This window comes from Lissotriton helveticus, chromosome 7, assembly GCF_964261635.1.
Source record: "Lissotriton helveticus chromosome 7, aLisHel1.1, whole genome shotgun sequence".
NCBI classification, from domain to species: Eukaryota; Metazoa; Chordata; class Amphibia; order Caudata; family Salamandridae; genus Lissotriton; species Lissotriton helveticus.
In genome coordinates, this window is record NC_136068.1 from 567,375,970 (window position 1) to 567,396,875 (window position 20,906).

The 20,906-nt window shown below is 46.1% G+C and overlaps 1 protein-coding gene across 3 annotated transcripts in view; it reads right to left on the reverse strand.

The window, feature by feature from the left end:
- Positions 1-20,906, reverse strand: part of LOC144768757 (interferon-induced very large GTPase 1-like) — a 690,917-nt gene that overhangs the window by 660,099 nt on the left and 9,912 nt on the right. The window contains exon 1 of one of the 3 annotated variants that reach the window (XM_078652666.1): positions 9,204-9,323. The exons of the other annotated variants lie outside the window; for them this stretch is intronic. The gene's annotated coding sequence lies outside the window, so the exon portion shown is untranslated. Of the gene's footprint in view, positions 1-9,203; positions 9,324-20,906 lie in introns of those variants that run through there. 3 annotated transcript variants of the gene reach the window in all.

Genomic DNA, 20,906 nt, shown 5'->3' on the forward strand with positions numbered 1-20,906 from the left:
CCTAATGTCTTTTAACCTTATGCAGATGCATATAACATGAATTGCATCCTCAACACCGCTGCCGCATAACCGACACTGTTGATCTCCATCTTTTTTTTCCCAGGGCGGCAGAAATTGTTTAAAGGGACCAACCCCCAGTCGGAGTCTTAGGAATTTTTCCTTGATGTTAATTTTTAATCCCATTTTCAGGTAGAACTGAGATTTTAATTTGTTGTATGTATGTAGGACCATCCAGTCATGTGATCGTCTTGCTAATGTTTTCTTATCCTCGATTGCAGATAGTAAACAAGTTACCTTTTCTCACCGTTTTTTTGAAGGTTAAATGGTTTAACTGAACGTCCCACAGCTCTCTTAAAGCTAGGTGTTTAATAGATTCCTCAAGATAAATGCTTGCTGGCGTTTTTCCTGGGCGGGAAAGCTCTTCCCAAAGTTGGTCTTTCAGGGTTCCCTTGTCATCGCCTTTAATTTTGTGCCAACATTTCACAAATGCTCCCATACGTTCAAAGGACTGTTTTTGGAGCCCAAATTCCAATCGTATTTGGGCCGGGGAGACCATTTTCGGAAGATGGAAAATTGCTCGGTATGATTTAGATATTATATTATCGAGAGTTGTTGCATCTCTTCCCTTCAGCACCTCGCTCCTGTAAGTAATCGTTGGCTGGAGTTTTGCTTGCAAGACCCTTAGTAGAGGGTCGAATGTCAAGTCTGGTAAAAGCTTCTTAAGGGGCTTTATGGCTAGGTAGGTTGTTACCCCCTTTCTCCGCAGGGCTTCTAATTGTGGTTTGGATGAGTTTTTTTGGTTCAACAATAGCCCTAGATATTTATAGTTCACTCCTTGTTCCAAACGGTGGCCATCTAGGAACCAGCTCAGATGTTTCTTCTTGCGGTAATTAACTGTCATTATTTTTGTTTTATTGTAGTTTATTTTTAGTGCGTTTTCTTGTGAGTATGTCTGAGTGACATTTAGTAGATGCTGAAGGCCTATGGGGGTCCTGCTTATCAGAACTAAATCGTCCGCGTAAAGCAGGTTCGACAAAGTAGAGTTCCCTAGTTTTGGTGCGTGGGCTGCACAGCTGTTCAACTTCGCTGGTAAGTCCGCTAGAAAGAGGTTGAATAGCATAGGGGCTAAGACGCACCCTTGTTTAAGTCCTTGAGTGGTGGGGATTTTTTTTTATATTTGTCGACCATCTCCGAGCTTTATCCTCACCCATGTTTTGGAGTGTAAGTTCCTTAATTGAAGTAGGAGGTTTGGAGGAATCCCCCAGCCATCTAATTTTGCCAGAGTGTAGTTCGATCTACATGATCGAATGCTGCAACGAAGTCTATAAAGCAGAGGAAGAGTGGGTATTTCCCCTGTTTAGCTGCGTCCATTAAAAGGGTCAGGGCCATTATGTTGGTGATTGTTCCTTGCCCTTTCCGACATCCAGTTTGTGTTGATGGTATTATTTGATTCTTTTCAGCCCAGATGGTTATGTCGTTTAGGAGGAGTCCTGCAAAATATTTAGCCTCGATGTCGATCAGAGCTATTAGACGGTAGTTTTTCGGCTCAGCCTTTGTTCCCTGTTTGTAAATTGGACTAATTATAGAACCTCTCCACGATTCTGGAATTGCAGACTTTCTAATTGCGTACTTGAAGACGGGTTCAAGTGCGGTACTCCAGTAGTCCGGATTGTTTTTAAACAGCATGGGAGGAATTCCATTATGACCCGTGGCTCCTGCCAGTCGGCCCCTTGCTATTTGTAACTTTATCTCGTTGATTGATTGGATGGTGTACCCCTCCTTTAATCTCCAATCGGCATTTAATGCTTCGGTTTCTGTTGGTACTCGTTGATCTTGGATAAGTACTGAGCTGTTGTTATCTCCAGTAGGAAATTGGCAGAGATATATTAGCTCTTTTGCATCGCTGTTGCAGCTCTCATGCTCTACACTTTTTGGGTATAAAACTGATCCTTCTTTGTTATTAAAATGATTAAAGAGGAATGCTGTCCAAATCTCTTCAGAGATGTGGGAGTTAATTCCACAGTGATTCGGCCGATGTAATCTGTTTACTGTTTGCCAAAACTTTGCGCTGTTTTTCTGTTTGGCATCATGATACAGTTTAGCCCACAATTTGTTGTTCACTGTCGTTCTCCTGGTCCATCTTCTTCTCTTAAGAAGGGCCTTTGAAGCTCGTAGAGATTGCTGCAAATTTTGATTTTCAGGTGACCTCCGAAGTTGCCGCAATTGTTGTTTTATTGATGTTTTCAGTTGTTTGGAGGATGGACTCATTCCTGTCAAATTTGGAGAGTCATTTGCTCTGTTTCATTTTGGACCTTTGCTGATAGGAAATTTGTTGCCAAGTGCGGCTGTGAATTTTTCCCAGGTTTCCATTGGGTGGCCTAAGTGGTCGCACGCTTCCTTTAGTTCTTCTTTTGCTGTTGCTACTACTTTGTCTATGTTAGTTGAGTTGCACCTAATACGATGAAGATTGGTTGCTTCTACTGTAACAATGGATTTTTCAGCCTCCTGATATAATGTTGCTGTTGTGTAAAGTATCATTTCTTGTGGCATATGGTCGCTAATTGTACTGTTCCCTATTTGAAATTAGGTTATCTTGTCGAACATTGATAATGTTGTGAAGGTGAAATCTAGGTAGGAGGATGCTTTGGATGAATGAAATGTTGGTGCCGGGGGGTTATCTTCCTTAAAGCGTCCGTTAACGGTCCTCAGGTTCAGATGTTCTAGTTCTGAGAGTAGGTAGTATGAGTTCTTTGTTGTTTTCTTTACCGTTATGCGTCCCTGGGTTGGGATTTCCCATATGTCATTTAATTCCTGCGTGAGGTCATCTTCTATGTTATTCCCTAGAAGATGCATATTAAAGTCTCCTGCCAAAATTAATTTATCAGTATCGGCCTCTTCTATTATTCTTGTTACTTCTTTGATTAATTATTTTGATGCTTGTAGTTTATGTTTTGGGTGGAGGTAGATGTTTATCAAGATTACCTTTTGTGCTGTCTCGTTAAAGAACAGCGTGATCGTTGAAGCCTGAATGCAACTTGGGGCGGTGATGTGTGTTTTAATAGGATGCATCTCGCCAATTTTTCTATAGAAGAGAGAAGGATTAAACCCCCCGATCGGCGTCCAAGTTTAGAGTTTTTACTGGCAGCAATAAAGCTGGATGTGTAACCCTGTAAATTGAAGGGTTTGCCTTCCCAGATTTCCTGGAGTAGTATGATATCAAAGGTTTTGAGGTAGTTCAGGAAGTTATAGTCGTTCAGCTTCGAATTTAAGCCGTTAATGTTCCAGATGCAGATTTTAACTTCGTTGGAGCCCAGGCGAAGTGTTGGGCTGGATAGCTTCCTGTGTCAATTTGACTCCGTTAAACGGATAATGCATTGAAGCCCTTGCCTTCCGTTCGTGGCCGGGGATTCCTTTGGGCGGGAACGACTTGCTGTTAGAGTCCGACCCCTTGTTCCCCTTAGGACTGAAGTCACTGGCTGTGGAGGACTGCCTGTGATTAGAAATGGAGCTGGGTATTGTGGTTTGGGGACTAATGTTAACATGATCCCCCAATTTTGAAATGTTTTGTTTTCTTGGATGATTCTACTGGCTATCTCTGATGTTTTCCATCTAATTTAGGAAGCGTCTGAATTTGGCAGGCCGTTATTCGGTAAGAATTCGACACTCAGTAAATCTGAGCTTTGGATATTAGCTAGCTTGGGAATGGCTTGCAGGAGCCGTAATATGTTCCCTCTGTTGAGGGTATCTATTCGGCCTTGCGACTTGTATAGAGGATCAAAAATAATCGTGTCAGCTTCCTTCTCTTGGGCGAAGTCCTTAATCGGATGCGCAAAGTTGCGGCTTGCCGCGCCTTCAACCTGATGTAAGCTGGAGGTGTCTGAGTGGAGCGAAGTCCTTCCAATAATGGTGTTACCCGTTGGTAATATGATTTGCCGATCCCAAGTTTTGGCTTCCAGTCTTCCGCTTAGAGGAGTATTTTTAGTGGTTCTTGCCTTAATTCTCTAGTCGTGAGTTCTGATGTAACTAAACTCTTATTTTCCGTTTTTAGATTTCGAGCTGGGGATAGTTTGGCTGAAGTTTTTTCCTCATGTGGAAGTTCCTGGATTTTTTTCCTCGTATGGAAAATCCTGGGTTTTGAGTGTAGGTGATATTTCTATTTCGCTGCATGGATTGATTTTTTCCTTTCTTACCCCACTTGCCTCCATTTGCTTTAATTTTGATAAAGAGTATGAATCGCCTTGTGGGCTTTTATGCAATTGCGTAAGGTTGCTTGAGATGCCTTCATTTGGTGATGTCGCTATAGAGTTTTGATTACTTGAGGCTTTGGGATTCTTATCAGTTGGTTGCCGTAATAACCAGTTGGACAGATTTTGAGCCTGAATAGTAGTTTTCCTTTTCCTCCCCTTTCTTTTGTTTCGGCGGCCAGTTTTCATTGGTGTTAATTTTTTGCATAAATCCTTCAAATCTGTTACTGCTTCGTCAGGAGTGGGGGCCTCTCGATGCGATGGTGACCTATGCGCTCCTATTTCTTCAGACCCGTTTGGGGGTGGATTCTCTGTGAGACCAAGTTCTGGTTCTGTTCCCCCCTTTACTGGTTGGCCGGTGCTTCCTGCTGTTTGAGTTGCTGTTGTTGCAATGGATAGTAAGTCGCCAAGTAATGATGGTAGCTGGGAAAGTTTATCTATAATTGGGGCGCAGGTACAGTCTTGCTGCAGTAATTTGTCGTTAAAGGCTGCCTCCTGTCCTCTTTTTATCAGTCCATTTATGTCAGCCAGCTTCCTATCTATTGCAGAAGTAAACTCTGCCAGGGTTTGAAGCACTGTCAGTTGTAAGTCCATTTTGCGTGATTGATATTGAAGCGCTGCTGTAGAGTATTGCATCGTGTTGAGGATTGTTTCCCAAAAAACGTCTTTGGTCTGTTTTTTTTTTAGCTAGCTTCTACTTTAGTGCTATTTGTTTTATTTTGCGAGTCTTTACTGTATGTGGCCGCTAGTTCCTCCCAATCGTGGGATGCTAGAAACGACAAGTCGCATTTGGAGTTGTGATTGTGCCCCGGCGCGATATCATCTGTAAGTTCTTGTGCTTCGCTTTCTTCGATGTTTGGCTTGGAGAAAACGGAGCCACTGTTAGTTGGCTCCTGGTAGTGACCTTGCCTGGTGTCTTCGTCGGTTTTACCTAATTCGAATGTTTGGGTAGTCGGCCAGTATTGAGACAGACCACTGGGGAATTGCACCTGGCTGGATCCTGGCGTAGTGTGTTCATCGGTTGTTCGTTCTTTATTCTCTTTAGTGGTCGGTCGATTTTGGGGGGGCCACTAGTAGATTGCACACTAGGTGATTGATCTTTTATTTGCGCTGTATTCTTTATGCTCTCTTGATTCGTGCTTGCTTGGACGATTAAAGTTGCCCCTAGTAGTTCTGGAGTAGAAGTAGTAGTTGCGAGGTGGGGGTCCTCTGATATTACTGGGTACTGTAGGGGTGTAGTTATTGCGATCTTTACCAGTAGATCTTGCCATGGTAGTGGGTGCGTGCCTGTTCCGTTTTCGTTGCTTGCTGTGGTCAGTGGCAGTTGAGAATGTTCCTTGAGGGGGGACTCAATAGACCCTCCAACTGCCTGCGGGTACAGAGATATTGGATGTTGAGTTTTAGTTTTTACAATATTGAAATGCTTAGGGGAGTCCCCAGATTTCAATGTTTGTTTTGTGGAGCTTGGTTCTGCTACAATATCCACTACATTTTCTAATTCCAGAGCTTGGACTTTTGTCCTTTCTGCATTGCCTTTCGGTTTATGCTCTGTAATGGCCTTGATATCAGTTGGGTGCCTGTATTGTTTGTGGCTCCATTGCGTGAATTTGTGCCATTGTTTGTTTCAAGTTTAATTTTGTATCCGTCACAGAAGGGAAAATAAAATTGCTCTGTTGCAACAGAGTTTTTTTCAGTCCTTTAATATCGCTGTTTTTTGAGAATATTATTGTGCCTGGATCTTTCAAGAACGCAAATTTAGTATAGATCTTGGGTTAGAAAGAGTGCGGGCTCTTTTGTTTGGTGGAGCCCTCTATCGTAATTAGGTTTATGGTTCCTGGACTCGTCCGTAGGGTGGCCATTGTTTTTGACTTGGCTACTTTAGCTGTTGCTTTTGATGGTGTCTGGATTTGTGTTGAGGAGACATTGTTGGTGATTCGACGTGGGCTGCAGTTTTGAGTACTATCAGCTGGAGCGGGTGTTGCTGTACTGTTATGCTCTTCAGGCTGTGAAATGTCATTATTTCCCTCGGGCCTATCACATTTAACTGTCTGAGTATCTGGGTCCGAGCCCTGGGAATCATCAGCCCTGGACCTGTGGGCCTCATTGTCTGACATTTTTTTCCTTTTTGTAGATTTTGTTACTTTTTGCGCAAGGTTAGGAGAGGAATGATTTTTTCTCACTCTGCCAGACCTCATATGATGGTGATGAAGCGGGGACGTCCTGCTTGCTCCCGCTGCTCCGTTCCACTCCCACTTCGAGCTACGATGACCCCTGACGGACTCTGATCCTCCTCCGCCTTAGGCAGGGGATTTATTCCTGCGTCCTGAACAGCAATAGCTTGATGACTTAGTTGTTTGGTAATTCAATTGCTTCTGATAGCCCCACACAGAGTCACAAAGCCACTGCAGAATGCTCGGTACTTCTCTCCACCTTGCCCTACCCAGCTCAACAATGGGCTCTGTGCCCTCTGTGCCAACAACAACCAACTAGATTTCCTCTGTAGAATGGAAGGAGATCATGAGTTCTGGGCGACTTCTGGGTGTTTTGACCAAGAAGAGGCCACCTCGCCTCTTCCCACCCAACTTCTGCTACTCCTGGTCCTGTTGCTGTTGGACCTTTTCTTCTTCACCCCTTAACCCCGTTCTACAGACGTTCAACGGAGGTTCTTCCCCCTTCGCCACACCTCACCACTGTTGCCGCGGCGTCACCACTCTCCACTCCACAGGCGACGCCCTGCCTCCCGGCCTGTCTGCCCAGCTCAGCTCCGGATGGAACTCCAAAGGGGCACAGGGAGAGTCGTAATTCCCCACCAGCCGCCTGCCGCGGCCGCAATGCAGACAATACGACGATGCGGTGCTGCGGCGGGGGCGGGGGAAGGTCAGCTGAGCAGAGCAACAGCCGTCAGGGAAAGCAGCCGTCAGCCGTAAGGTGCAACTAGGCAGCGGCCCCGGCAGCGGCAGAGGGAGGTCCGAGAGGTCCGGAAGGTCCGGGAGGTCCGGAAGGCCAGGGGTACAGGGGGCCCCGGGGGTGTCCGTCGGTCCTCTTTAATGGCAGCAGTGCTGGGCTTGACTTCCAGCACAGCCGGATCGGTGTGGCGCGGTTCACAGCCTCTTGGATTGCAGTGGCTCTCTGAGGTACGTAGTTCCTCCCTAGGAAAGCAGCCACAGTGGGGACAGTGGCTCGCAGCGGCTGTGGCAGCGGCTGCGGCACCACGCACCAAAGAGCAAGTGTGAGGTGTGAAGTGCAGAGTGCTCCTCATGGCTCCTGCTGTGCACCAAAATGAGGGGGAATGCCTGCGGGACCGCTCACACTCGTGGCACCCGCTCCCTGACTCTCTCCAAGCCGTGCACCAAAGAGGGGGGGGAATGCTTGCGGGACTGCCCGCTGATCGTGGCATCGCAGCTCCTCACTCCCGGCTCTTTTCCAGCCGCAGTGCGACTGCAGCCCATCTCTCCCCCGCTCGCCCCGGCTCCTGGCTGTCGGCTGCTACAGGGGTTTGAGGTAGAGGAGAGGCGCCCTCCTCGCTCGCTCCTCGCTCGTTCCTGCTCCTTCCACAGAATGTAATTGTAGCTGGGGGCTGGCTCATGACGGAGTTGAGGCAAGGAAGCTGTGAGAGCGCATTTGGAACTTGGGAGTGAGGGCTCTTGAGGAAGAATATACGAAGGTAAGTGTGGACTTTCCACTTGCTGCGTAGAATATCCTGCAGCCCTGCATTGCTGCTATCCTCAACATGCTTGATGCAGCTGTGGCCCAACACAGCTATTGTGCGCCGTGGCGTCACCTGTAGTTTCTGTGCGCTGCACCCCAGCATGGCAATTGCGGAGTGTGTGTGAGTCCAGTAGGCACCACAGCCATATTTACCGGCATTGGCAGCATTACGGCTGGGGACAATGCCTGTGCTGTAGCAGGCAGGGTCACAGCAAGCTGAGCAGTAGATGCTGATGCTGTAGCCATCCCTGGACCTACTAATTACAGGCAGCACTAGCAGTGACATCACCTGCTGTGCTCGAGCAGCCGTCTGTTCCACAACAAACCCAGTCATACCGCACTAATTAATATATGCAAAAAAGCATTTTTATTTGGTGTACATTTTGTTTTTCACTCGGTATAGGTAAGAAAGTAAAACACGCCATCTTACACTTCTTTAGGAATGACAACAGGAATACGCAGAGTTCAAAATAGCAGGGACATGTACAGGCTGACGACAGGGGTCACAGGCAGCAGCAGTGTTATAGATGAGAGAGAGAGCAGGAGTAAAGAAGAGAAAGAAACAACAGGACAGGAGATAGATAAGATAAGTAGAAGAAAAGGAGAGCTAATCAGATACAAAGAGAAAGCAAACATGACGTGAGGAAGAGGGCATTAGGAAGAGAGAAGATAGAATGAAAGGACGTAGAGGACAGGACAGAGGAAAACAAGCAGACCTATGATAAAACGGAGACACAGCTAATCACTGCTAGAAGAGGGATAGTAAAGAGCCAAGGTAGAGGGGAGAGAGGGCAGAGCATGGATAAAAGTAAAGAGGAAAAAGGGCAGGGCTAGAATGAATAGAGGGCAAATCAGAAATACAGGGAATAAGGTAACACACCAGGTGTGACAAAGATGATAGAAAACAATTAGAGAGGTGAAAGGATAGACTCTTAAAGCAAAGACTTAGGGGACAGACAACAGATCAAGGTTAGAAGATAGAGACCGAGGCAGTGAGAGTGTTGAAAGTGGGGTCACCGGAGGAAGAAGTGAGCTGTGGCTTCCTTGACAAAATTTTCAGCACGTGCACTTAATTTTTTACAAATTAAGCACTGCTCGGACGACTGTTTCATCAGCGAGTCTTGGAATTTTTCTTGCATTCCGATTTATGTATAAAATCAAAGATTGAAATGTAACATTTTCACACTTAAAAAAAAAACCTTTCTATGTGGTGTGGGCTAAGTTACAATGATCATTTAGTCCATGACTCACCGGTGTGATTATTCCACCTCCCACCACATGATATGCCGCCTCTTAAGGACCATGTTGTCAGCTTCCTTTTTACGAATAAACCAGGACTTTGCAACTGGGCGGATAGCACGGCCCACAACAAGAAAAATCTAATATGAGAAAGTTCAATATTTATTCAGCAAGTTAGCATATTCTGCCAAGATTCAGATGTATTTTACAGGTTGCTTTAAGGACATTAATATGTTTGTAGAGTGAGTAGCAAAACGGTCCATTCTTAATCTTACTTCGTAATGCAGATATTGATAAGGCGGTTTTGAACCTATACTATCACTGAGTGATTACATATGTACTAAACGTGGTTATGAATGTTTCTCTGTAGATTGATTCTCAGAATATAAACTCAATAAAAGTGTAAAAAATAAATACAGTATGACCTGGTCTTCACCACATGGTATATTCATAAATATAACTTCCTTTGTGTACGAAGTTTTTACGATTCAGAAAAAAAATTAAGCACGTCTCTGACTCATTCTTGGGAAAAAACCTTTAACACAAGTAACTCTTCCCTGGAAGTAGGCCACAGGGCGTGTTGTACAGGTTCAACCACATACCTTGCAGGGTTGACTAAACATTCTTACTGAAATAGCCAATCATTTGAGGGTCAGGATGGGATAGGTGGGCAACACCTCTCCGAGGATCACATCTCAGGGGTTAGTCAAGAGAATCATGGGCGCCTGTGTTCTGCTTGTAAGTAATAATGTCGTCACTCCGAGGATGACAAACTAGAAAACGTTTCACAAAACACTTTTTTTCATGTGTAGTAGTACAAACGGAATGTGCTTTGATCTTTAATGGACAGATCTGTTCTAGGTGTAAAAATGCCACAAGAATTATATGGTAAAAAAATCGAGTTCATAATATTTTAGCTTCGATTATCGGGCCTGATGTAGTTCGAGTCTGTGCACAATTTGTGACCACTTGTGAACTGATTTTTTGCAACATGACTTTGTACTAGTATGCCACAAAATCACAATTTGCAGGGGGGTCGCAGAGCGACCTGCCTAATAATCAATATTATTTAGGATGCCCACAACTTGCACCCACTGCCATTCACTAGAAGCAGAGATGGTGGCCTACAAGGGACAACTGACCACCAGACCACCATTCTTGTGTTTGCTTTCCCGAAGAAAGATTTTTTTAATGGATTTTTTTTGAGGAACCTATGTTCCTTAAAAAACAGGCTCTGCTTTAAACAAAACACATAAGCTTCCCATTTGGAAAAACATCAGGAGGAGCTGAGAATTGTGAGGTTTACTCTTTAGCAAGGGTTTTTTAAAGATTATTTTTGTTGGATTGTATGCGTTCGTCGCGTTTTTGAAAGGGAAGGCTTCTTTTACCCTCTATTGAACAAACCCTGATCTGTTAGTACTGCTTCACATACCAGCAGAGTGGAATCCATCTTCTGCATAAAGCTGCAGGACATTTCGAGCCCCCCCCCCCCCTTCCCCTTCCTTCCTTCTGAGTTCCCTAGGGAAGACATGTACAGTCCGATTCCTAAATGATGGTTGTTTGGGTCCCATTCCTATATAGTAACTAAAAGAAGATTACATCTATTTTCAGTCGAGGCCTGTTTTGTTTTCACCCTAAACCGGCCCTCTATGTATCGAATTATGTGTAGGTTTATGATTCGAAAACATTCACTTTCTTTTAATTGGTATAGATGGCGTCCTAATGATATAATTCCAATTGGTTAATGTGCTGCCTTTGAGCACATGTAAATATTATATATGTATACGTTTGTGGAAATGTAATAATAGGTTGGTAATATGATTTCTTCTTTTCGTTTTCCGTGAAGCACTGTCTTTTTCCATTTAAATGCAAAATCTTTCAAATTGTGCAATATTGTGAAAAGGAATGGTGTGGTTGTCAGTGTACACCTTTATGTTGGAGTTTAAAGGTCTTTGAGGAAATATCTGTGTGTCATTTCTACAGTAGCGACGTAGAGAGTGACACCACCAGCTTAAAATGGACAGGCACACGTAATTCTCTTTCGTCTTCAAACTGTCAATCGATATTATTCACATACTCTGTAACCAGTGGTAGAAGTGGGCGGTGCCGGAAGGGCACGGCGGGCCCCTACTTCTAAAAATTATTCCAGTCTGTTCCCCTACTTCTTACTTTCAAAAAAGCATCCCGGGACGTAAAGAATAGTCATTAAAAACGATAACTTTTTCTTTCAGCTTCCTGGGGCCTCTCGCACTTCTCTTGAACACCCGAGGCTGCAGCAGCCCCTCCCTGAGCTCTCACAGGCTGAGGGCAGGCCCATTGTCATTCCGATTGAGGCCGATTAGCCCCTTTCGAATGACAATGCGCCCGCGCGCCGCGCTCACTTAAAACTTGGCTATTCAGTAAAGTGTTTGGCTCTGACACATAATGTCTGCTCTCCGCGGAGTAATAGCGCCAGGATACCTTCGGGTGAAAGTGCACTCTATACATTTCATGACTGTAACCATATTTAATGAGTACCAATGGGAGAATAAGTGACTAATTTGCTACTAGTCAGTAACTCCTGAGGCGGAAGCCAGAAGGTTTGTGTTTTAACATTTTAATTGTTGTTCCCCTTGCCAAAATCCCACACGTTACTTTGCACAGTTGCTCATTTACTCATTTGCACAGTACTTTCCACTCACCTGAATCTTTAGACTTGGAACAGATTAGGGACGCTAGGCAACACCGGGGACTGCCGCCGAAAACCGCCGCCATCTTAGAGGTATTTCGGAGCGGGCAGCGGGCTAGTTGCTGGGCGCAGTGTCAGGATAAAAGACGCCCACTCCCATTGCCCTGTCTAATTTGCTTCTAGTCAGTAACTCCTGAGGCGGAAGCCGGGAGGTTTGTGTTTTAAAGTTTTAATTGTTGTTCCCCTTGCCAAAATCCCACACGTTACTTTGCACAGTTGCTCATTTGCTCATTTGCACAGTACTTTCCACTCACCTGAATCTGTCGACTTGGAACAGATCAGGGACGCTAGGCAACACCGGGGACTGCCGCCGAAAACCGCCGCCATCTTAGAGGTATTTCGGAGCGGGCAGCGGGCTAGTTGCTGGGCGCAGTGTCAGGATAAAAGACGCCCACTCCCATTGCCCTGTCTAATTTGCTACTAGTCAGTAACTTCTGAGGCGGAAGCCGGGAGGTTTGTGTTTTAAAGTCTTAATTGTTGTTCCCCTTGCCAAAATCCCACACGTTACTTTGCACAGTTGCTCATTTGCTCATTTGCACAGTACTTTCCACTCACCTGAATATGTCGACTTGGAACAGAACAGGGACGCTAGGCAACACCGGGGACTGCCGCCGAAAACCGCCGCCATCTTAGAGGTATTTCGGAGCGGGCAGCGGGTTAGTTGCTGGGTGCAGTGTCAGGATAAAAGACGCCCACTCCCATTGCCCTGTCTAATTTGCTACTAGTCAGTAACTCCTGAGGCGGAAGCTGGGAGGTTTGTGTTTTAAACTTTTTATTGTTGTTCCCCTTGCCAAAATCCCACGCGTTACTTTGCACAGTTGCTCATTTGCTCATTTGCACAGTACTTTCCACTCTCCTGAATCTGTCGACTTGTAACAGATCAGGGACGCTAGGCAACACCGGGGACTGCCGCCGAAAACTGCCGCCATCTTAGAGGTATTTCGGAGCGGGCAGCAGGCTAGTTGCTCGGCGCAGTGTCAGGATAAATGGATTCCTTTGAAAGTACGCTCAGCGGACGTGCGCAGCGGGCGCACCGATGGCGCGCCGAAGACGCGCCAAAGGTAAGCCCATCTGCGCCCGTCCGCGCCTGGACCGGGCCCAGGGCAGAAGACCCTGCTTCATCTCCTTCAAACGCCAACCCAGTAGTTAACGAGGCAGATAGAGAGACCATGGCTGCGCACACCTACAATAGTTATCAGCCCTTACTCAGGTACAACTTTGAGCAGCTACAGGCTCTAAAAATCCCGCAATCAGCGCAATGTTGTAAATTACACATGGGGGGCGAAATCGCAGTAGCGGTGCCCGACCATTACGCAATAGTAAGGATTGACCGTACTAACAAAACAGGAGGCGGGATTGCTATCCTCTTTAAAAAAGAATACAGTTGTGACCTCACTCAATTGCCGTGTCCCAACTGCGAAGCATTCAAGCTTGCCCTCACCCCGAATTTTACGTTCTCTGGCATACATGTTTATCGTCCACCTGGCCCTGCGACAGCATTGACAGCGGCTCTTCCAGAATTCATTGGTCCCCTAGCTATGAAGGCAGCCAACTTCTCCCTCATCAGAGATATTAACTTACATTTATATAATCCAACTTGCACATCAGCTTCTGAACTTATCTCCGACCTAGCCGCTCTTAACTTAAACCTGCTAAATTCCAGACCCACTCACATTGCAGGTCACCTACTTGACCCTGTTTTCACTAATCTCAAGGAAATCACGGTTTTTCCTGCTCTACCAATCTATTGGTCTGACCACTACCTGATTAGGTTTTCACTTCAAGTAGCCACACAGATGTTTAGGAACATCTCAGATCAATCCAAGCTAATTAGGAATTGGAAACAGCTAGATATTGATGCTCTGAACACCTTTTTAAATCTGCATACTCCCTGTTCAAAGCAATCTGTTCATTTTCTATCCACAGCATTACAGAATTGGCTTATGGCAGCAATTAACACCTGCCAACCACTGACAAAATTAAAGCGCAAAGGCCAGCGACCCCCCGCCCCATGGTTCACGGAATTATTGAAACTAGAAAAATCTAAATGCAAAACTTTTGAACGTAAATGGAGAAAAAACTATTCACCTGAAACAAAAAAATCGTACAAAAGCAAATTACATAAATATCACACGCTCTGTAACAAGGCACGAGCTGACTTTGTGTGCTCCACCATCTCGGAGGCTTTAAATCGATCTAAAACTCTATTTAAGATGGTGAAGGAACTTGCGGGTTCAAAAACCTCACCCACTCCACCAGACTTAAATAAACAGCAATGTGACTTACTGGCCACTTTTTTTGTTAACAAAGTGGACAAAATCTACCAAGGAATAGCAATGGCACAGAACAGCTGCCTCCCATCAGCATCCACCTCACAGGGACCCCTATACCCACAACTATCCCTGCAAAACAGACATACCTGCCCCTCAGCACCCCAGTAGCACTTTGGATTGCTGGCCCAGACTTAACGCTGTCATTCTAACTAAATTACTTAATACCATTAAATCTGGCTCCCCAAAAGACCCCTACCCTGCTCCGTACTTAAAAAACTTGACACTCCGTCACTGGACATTATCACAGACCTTCTTAACACTTCCCTTCAGGAGGAGACTGTGCCAGAAGACTGGAAGCATGCCATGATTCATCCCCTACTAAAGAAGGCTGGAACCGACCCAAATCAACCTTCAAATATCCGGCCTATTTCTCTACTGCCGGTGTTTTCCAAAATTTTGGAAAAACATCTGCATCACACCCTAACTGAATTTGTCACTGCCCAAGACTTGCTGCCCCCTTGTCAATCAGGTTTTAGAGCTGGATTTTCAACAGAAACCACCTTACTGGGAGTCCTAGAGAATATTCGCCACCAGCTGGACAAGGGAGAGACTGTGGCACTTGTACTTCTGGACTTAAGTGCCGCATTCGATACGGTATCACACACGGTATTAATCAACACACTTCGCTCTTTAGGTATCCGTGGTCCTGCACTAAATTGGCTTAATCCCTTTCTGAATGTGCGCACTTTTCAAGTTTTTTCTCATTCCGCCTGTTCGGACACTCATTTCTTTGAACATGGTGTACCACAGGCCTCCATACTCAGTCCGTTATTATTTAATCTGTATATGAACCCGTTAGCAAAGGTGGTGGAAGATTCAGGCCTACTAATGTACTCATATGCAGAAGATTCTCAGCTGATTGTTTCCCTCTCTGCCGAAAACATTGACACGCCCTCCACACTCAGAAGCGGTCTCATCAAAATCGCGGGTTGGATGCAGGTCAACTTCCTCAAAGTGAACGGGGAGAAAACGGAAGTCATGATTCTCGGCAAAAACAAAAGCTTGTGGGGCCCACACTATTGGCTGCAAGAAATGGGCATGCTCCCCGTTCCAGTCTTACAGGCACGTAACCTGGGCATTATTATTGATGACTCTGTCAATATGCACCAGCAAGCTGTAAAAATCTCAGCCACATGTTTTGCCATCCTAAAGTGGCTAAAAAAGATTTGCTGGATGCTGCCTGAGTCAACAAAGAAAACTGTAATCAATGCCCTAATTACTTCTAGGCTTGATTATGGCAATGTGCTTTACCTGGGGTCAAAGAAAGCTACTATTCGCAGACTACAGACAGTCCAAAATTCGGCAGCAAGACTGCTATGCAAAATCCCGAGCACCACTCCCACCAACCGATACATCCATGACCTTCACTGGCTTAAGGTCGAAAGTCGTATCAAGTTTAAAGCACTCTGCTATATGCTCAAAATCAATGCGGATAAAGCCCCAAAATATCTTCAAGCGCTCGTGCGCCCATACTGCCCTTCCCGCTCTCTTCGCTCCTCCACAGCGAAGAGATTCGCTATCCCGAAAATTAAACTATCTCGCATGGGCGGCAAATCCTTTTCTTACCTAGGGCCAGTGCTGTGGAATTCCCTGCCTCTCTCAGCACGTATTGAGACCAACTACATGAGCTTCAGAAAAGCTTTAAAGACCTGGCTTTTCAACATCTAAACACTCCTTCTGACCTTTGCATTATCTTAACATCTTACCAATTGCGCCAGGAAACCCTTTGGGGTAGCTGATGTGCACAATAAATGCAATGATTATAATAATAATAATAATAATAATAATAATAATAATAATAATACTTCCACTCTTGTTTAGCAAGGTATGTTTTCCCACAATTACTTGGCACCTTTGTGAGTTGAAAGTCCCCTTTCAAACTCCCCCAAGAAGATCAAGTAGCGAAGCGAGCATCTGCTTCTGTTAGTCACTACAAGACTTGTGAACCTGAAAATTGTGGTGGTAGAGCTACAGGACCCCTTTAGCCCTCTGTGGCTGTCCAGGAAAGCATCATTTCTGCAACAGCAGGAATGAGTGGCAGCAGGTTGTAATTCCTGTTCACTTTTTGACTCCTTGCATCCATTATGACGCAAGGGTTTTGCATGGTGGTGCAGGAAAAGTGTCGCATCTCTACAGATGCGTCACTTTCCTGTAAATCTGCCCCTGGGTTTACAGCTTTTTTTCACAAAGGAAAACCCTATGTGCATAGAGACTTTCTTGAAGTTATAACATAAATAGATAAATGCCATCCCTTTGTGAAAAGTGTCCACTATGCACGGTTTTGTTGTGTATTCCTTTTAACAGTCGCAGCCTGTGCAGATAAGAGGGGTGGGGCCGGGTTGGGGGGCGGAGGGGTGATTTCAACAGGCGCGACATGGGAAAATTAATTATTTACTTCGTTTTCCCTTGTGGTCATCTGTCAAATCACCCCCTCACCGGTCTTACCTGCACTGGCCGCGGCTGCCTTTTTAAGTGAAGCACCACTACAAGGCAAACAATATCTTTGGACTCTTTATAACACTCTTCTTTGAGTGTACAGCCTAACTCTGCTAACATAGTCTGTTCAGCAAGGATCGTCCCATAGCTATGTCGCAACCCAAGATGTTGTTTCATTAGGGGATTTTGATTCTAGGACCGCAGCCTAGGTAAAGACAACCAGCTATTACCAAACATTTCCCCTAACAGAAACACTAGGCCTATTGGTTTTTCCAATGCTTGTTTAAGCTAGGGACGAATAGATGGAACCCCCTAGTTAAGCCAGGGGGATGTTGCCAGGGTGCAGATGCCAGGCAAGGAGTAGGTAATGATCTGCTCTGGCAAAGAAGCCCACACTCACAGGGAGGGTCAGAGGACATGTTCTACCAGTAGCTTGTCAGGATACAGTTCTGTATCATCACCAGTGAGAGCTTTGACGCTCACACTTCCAGGCAGTTTGGGCTGGACTGTTCACACTGGGTGCAGGATCAAGACTGATTTGCATATGGCTGGGTCCAAACTGGAATGGCATGGTGGGCAAAAAACGATGGATTATCACGCATTTAGGAATAGCGCCACAGCGGTCACTCAAGCCGTTAGCACTGCCTAAAACTGTTCAAATGGAGTGGCAGCTGGCAGCGCGCACTGCTCCCATATGCTAGGGGCTCGCTCCGCTGGCTGAGGTATTAGTAGCAGAAAGTGAAACACTGACTTGTGTGCAGTGGGGATGGGACGTCATGTCCTGTTGCAAGTTAACTTGTGCGAGTGGCTGGACTATTTTGTGTGTAACACGGTTGCATAGGTCGATTTGCTCAAACACCTTCAGTGTCTGTCATACATGTGTTCTTTCCGGCACCAAAGCTCTAGGTTGTTCATTCTAAATTATTTGGGCATTTGTTGTAACAAGCTGCATTTACTGCTTGCACGTTGCTGGCCAGTTTTCTACGCATCTGGGTTCTTTTGACGGTGCACCGTGTGAGCTGTGCCCCTCCATCTTCTTGGTGAGGCAGGTTTTACAGAATCGAACGAAACCCGTGGCCCGGGAAAACTTTTGATCTGCTCCGAAGCCTATTCTGACCGGGGTTCGCAGGGATTACTTTTAAGTGGTGTTCAGTGGATCAAATGTTAAAGATTAAGGAAGGTGTTCCAACAATAGCATTACACAAATATCACAAGCATCTTTCAACCAATCACAAGTTCAGACTACCTATTGTAGACAGTGCTTTAAATGGAAAAAAATAAGTGCAGGTACTCATCAAAATGAGCTAGAGGTGTGATGAAGGGCGGGCTAGGGGCGGGGCTAAGGGCAAGACTTGATGAAACTTAACAACTTCTATATTAGTTGCAGCACATACCAAAACACACGAGAAATGTATTTATATAAACAAAGCAGTTTAACTCATTACACAAAATGAAAAGGAAATGCGATAATATGTTAACATTTCATTTTTTTTCCAATAGTTGCACCTTCTTAATGTCATACTCTTAATTGCTGTTTGGCACAATACTATATATTTTTGAGCACGCGAGTAGGAAGAGACTGAAAATACCCCCACGTTGCACCAAAGCGCTTATGGCACCAAGCAAGTGAAACAACTCATCATGACCCTCCCCAGAAGATATTTCTTGTCTCTTCCATCAATCTATCCATTGATCCTTTCACCCTACCAATTACCTGCTGATGTCCACCATTTAACCTTTACATTCGATCGTCTAATCAGTCTTTCATCAATCATTCAGTTTTTCACCATTTTGTCTATTTACCCTTCATATCTAAACCTATCCATCCATCCACCTCCAAACCTATCCATTCATCCATTCACTCATCCATCTCTTTACCCATCCTTTCCCTCATTCAGCAATCAACCCTTTCACTCCTTTATTCCATCCACCCTTTCACTCAATCCCTCCTTTCACTCATCCATCACCCACCCTTTCATCCATCCTCCCTACCTTTCATTTATCCATCCTATCTTTCACTTATCCACCATTTTATCCAATCATCCACCCTCTTTCACCCATGTATGCTTTCACTCATGTACCCATCTATTCATCTACCAACCCATGTATACATCCACCCTTGCTCACTCATCCATCCATCCACTCACTCATCCAATCACCCATCAACCCGCCAACCCTCCCTTTTACGTTATGTATGAATCTTTGTCACCCATCAGACATGTACAAACAAAGTGCCACACATTTTCTTTAAAATACCTCCTGAGAGTGTCTTGATTCTCTCTCTCTTTCGCTGTTCTCTTACAAAAACAGGCATACAAATGCAGGCAAACACACAAACATAAGCAGACACACAAAAATCTCGGGCATGATAAAAGCCACGTAATACTCTTCACCTACCATGGCTTTGTTAATTGCCACCAGGGACGGACTGGCCGTAGCCTGATTGTCTCCTGTTTTCTATAAATGAACACCATCTGAAGAGGCTCCAGGTTCTTCAGAACACAGCAGCCCGGCTGGTACTTAACCTCCCGAGAAAAACATCCTCTGCTGCTTGTTTAAAGAGCCTACATTGGCTGCCAGTAAAAAAGCGTATCCTTTTCAAAACACTATGTCTGGTGCATAGACAACTGTACGGAAGGGGTCCAAAATACTGGTCCAAAAAACTCAAATGGTATCAGCCATCAAGAAATCTCAGGTCCAAGAATGAATTTTTACTAACACCTCTGAGAGTACGTATTTCCAGGAATGGTGGCCGAGCATTCTCGTATTTGGCCCCAGCCGCATGGAACAAAATTCCGCTCCATCTCCGTAACTCCCCTGATCATGGCCGTTTTCGCAAAGGACTAAAGACCTGGTTATTTGCAAATTAGTGCCGTTCTCTGATGTCAGAGTCTGCTGCAGGCGCCATGAGACTTCCTGGAAGTGATTTGCGCGCCATATAAATATCCATGACTTGACTTGACTTGACTTGACAAGGGGACTGATATGATTCCTGTGTTTGCACAAATGCACAGGATAGTGTGAATGCGATTGACATTGTAAAGAGGACATTCTCCCACGAGGAAAATCGCACCCTGCCGGCACTCCACTGTTGCTTTTTTAACAATAATTCTTTCAATAACAGTTTTGTCCAATTGGTATTTAATTCTATTAGAAATTTCATTTAAATCAACTTGTGGTTATGCAGCACTAATGTTGACTTCACAGTCTGCTTTGCATACATCTTCACATTGCTTTAGCACAAACCCCGATTCCAAAATCAAGAAGATCACTCTTTGTAATAATACAAGCGATTGAGGGGGGCGTGGCCAGCAGCCGATGGGGAAGGTCGCAGCCTAGCGAGGCTCCCGACCCTCCGCCCGTCGATCCTCAATTAATCCTTCCCAAAAACCGGGATCCCCACGCAAATCGGGTGGATCCCGAGTGCTACACCCGGGCCTGCTCCGGTGCGAAGCTCGAGCTGGTGGAGCTACTGCGGCAGCCGCCGCGCGCTGCGGAGAGCCCGGGCCGCCGACAATCAAGATGGCGGCTCCCAAGTAGCCGAGCGCTGTGAGATCCCGGAGGCTCCTTCCCGGGCGCCTGACTGCACCGAGTGAGGCCGGCGGGCCCCTACTGCACGGACCGGCACCTTCAGGAGAGCTGCCGACCCCCGCCTGCGGCGCGACTGGAGGAAAAGGGCTGCCTGCGGTTGGACCCTGCGAGACCCCCGCCCCACCCGAAGACCTGAAATCCACGTCCCGGCTTTGGGGCCTTCGGTCCCGGCTGGGACGGCCCAACCGGACACGGAGGGGGACTCTGAGGAGGCAGTGGCGACGGGAGGCGGCTGGACACAGGAATCCCGCCGCCCCGACTGCTGCGACCGGGTGAGGACGGCGGAGCTCCGCCACAGCAGGGAGCGGAGATCGGGGCCCCGGCTCGGGGGCCTGCCCTGCTGATACCTGCGGCCCCATCTCCATCGCTGGCCGCTTCCTCGGGCAGCATTGACGGGATCCGAACTGCGGGGAGGGACCAACCGGCGCTCTGCTGGTCCACCGTGCCTGTCGCGGCGCCCTGGGTGGCGGCGACCCTGCGGGGGAGCAGCCCCATCGAACGCCTGAAGCCGAGCTCCCCTGCATGTTTCGAGGGGCGGCTGGGACCCTGACTGCCGCCCTGGGATGTGATTTTCCCCTGCAACTGACCCTGGCTGAGAGGCGCAGTTCTCTGCGAGTTATACCGGAC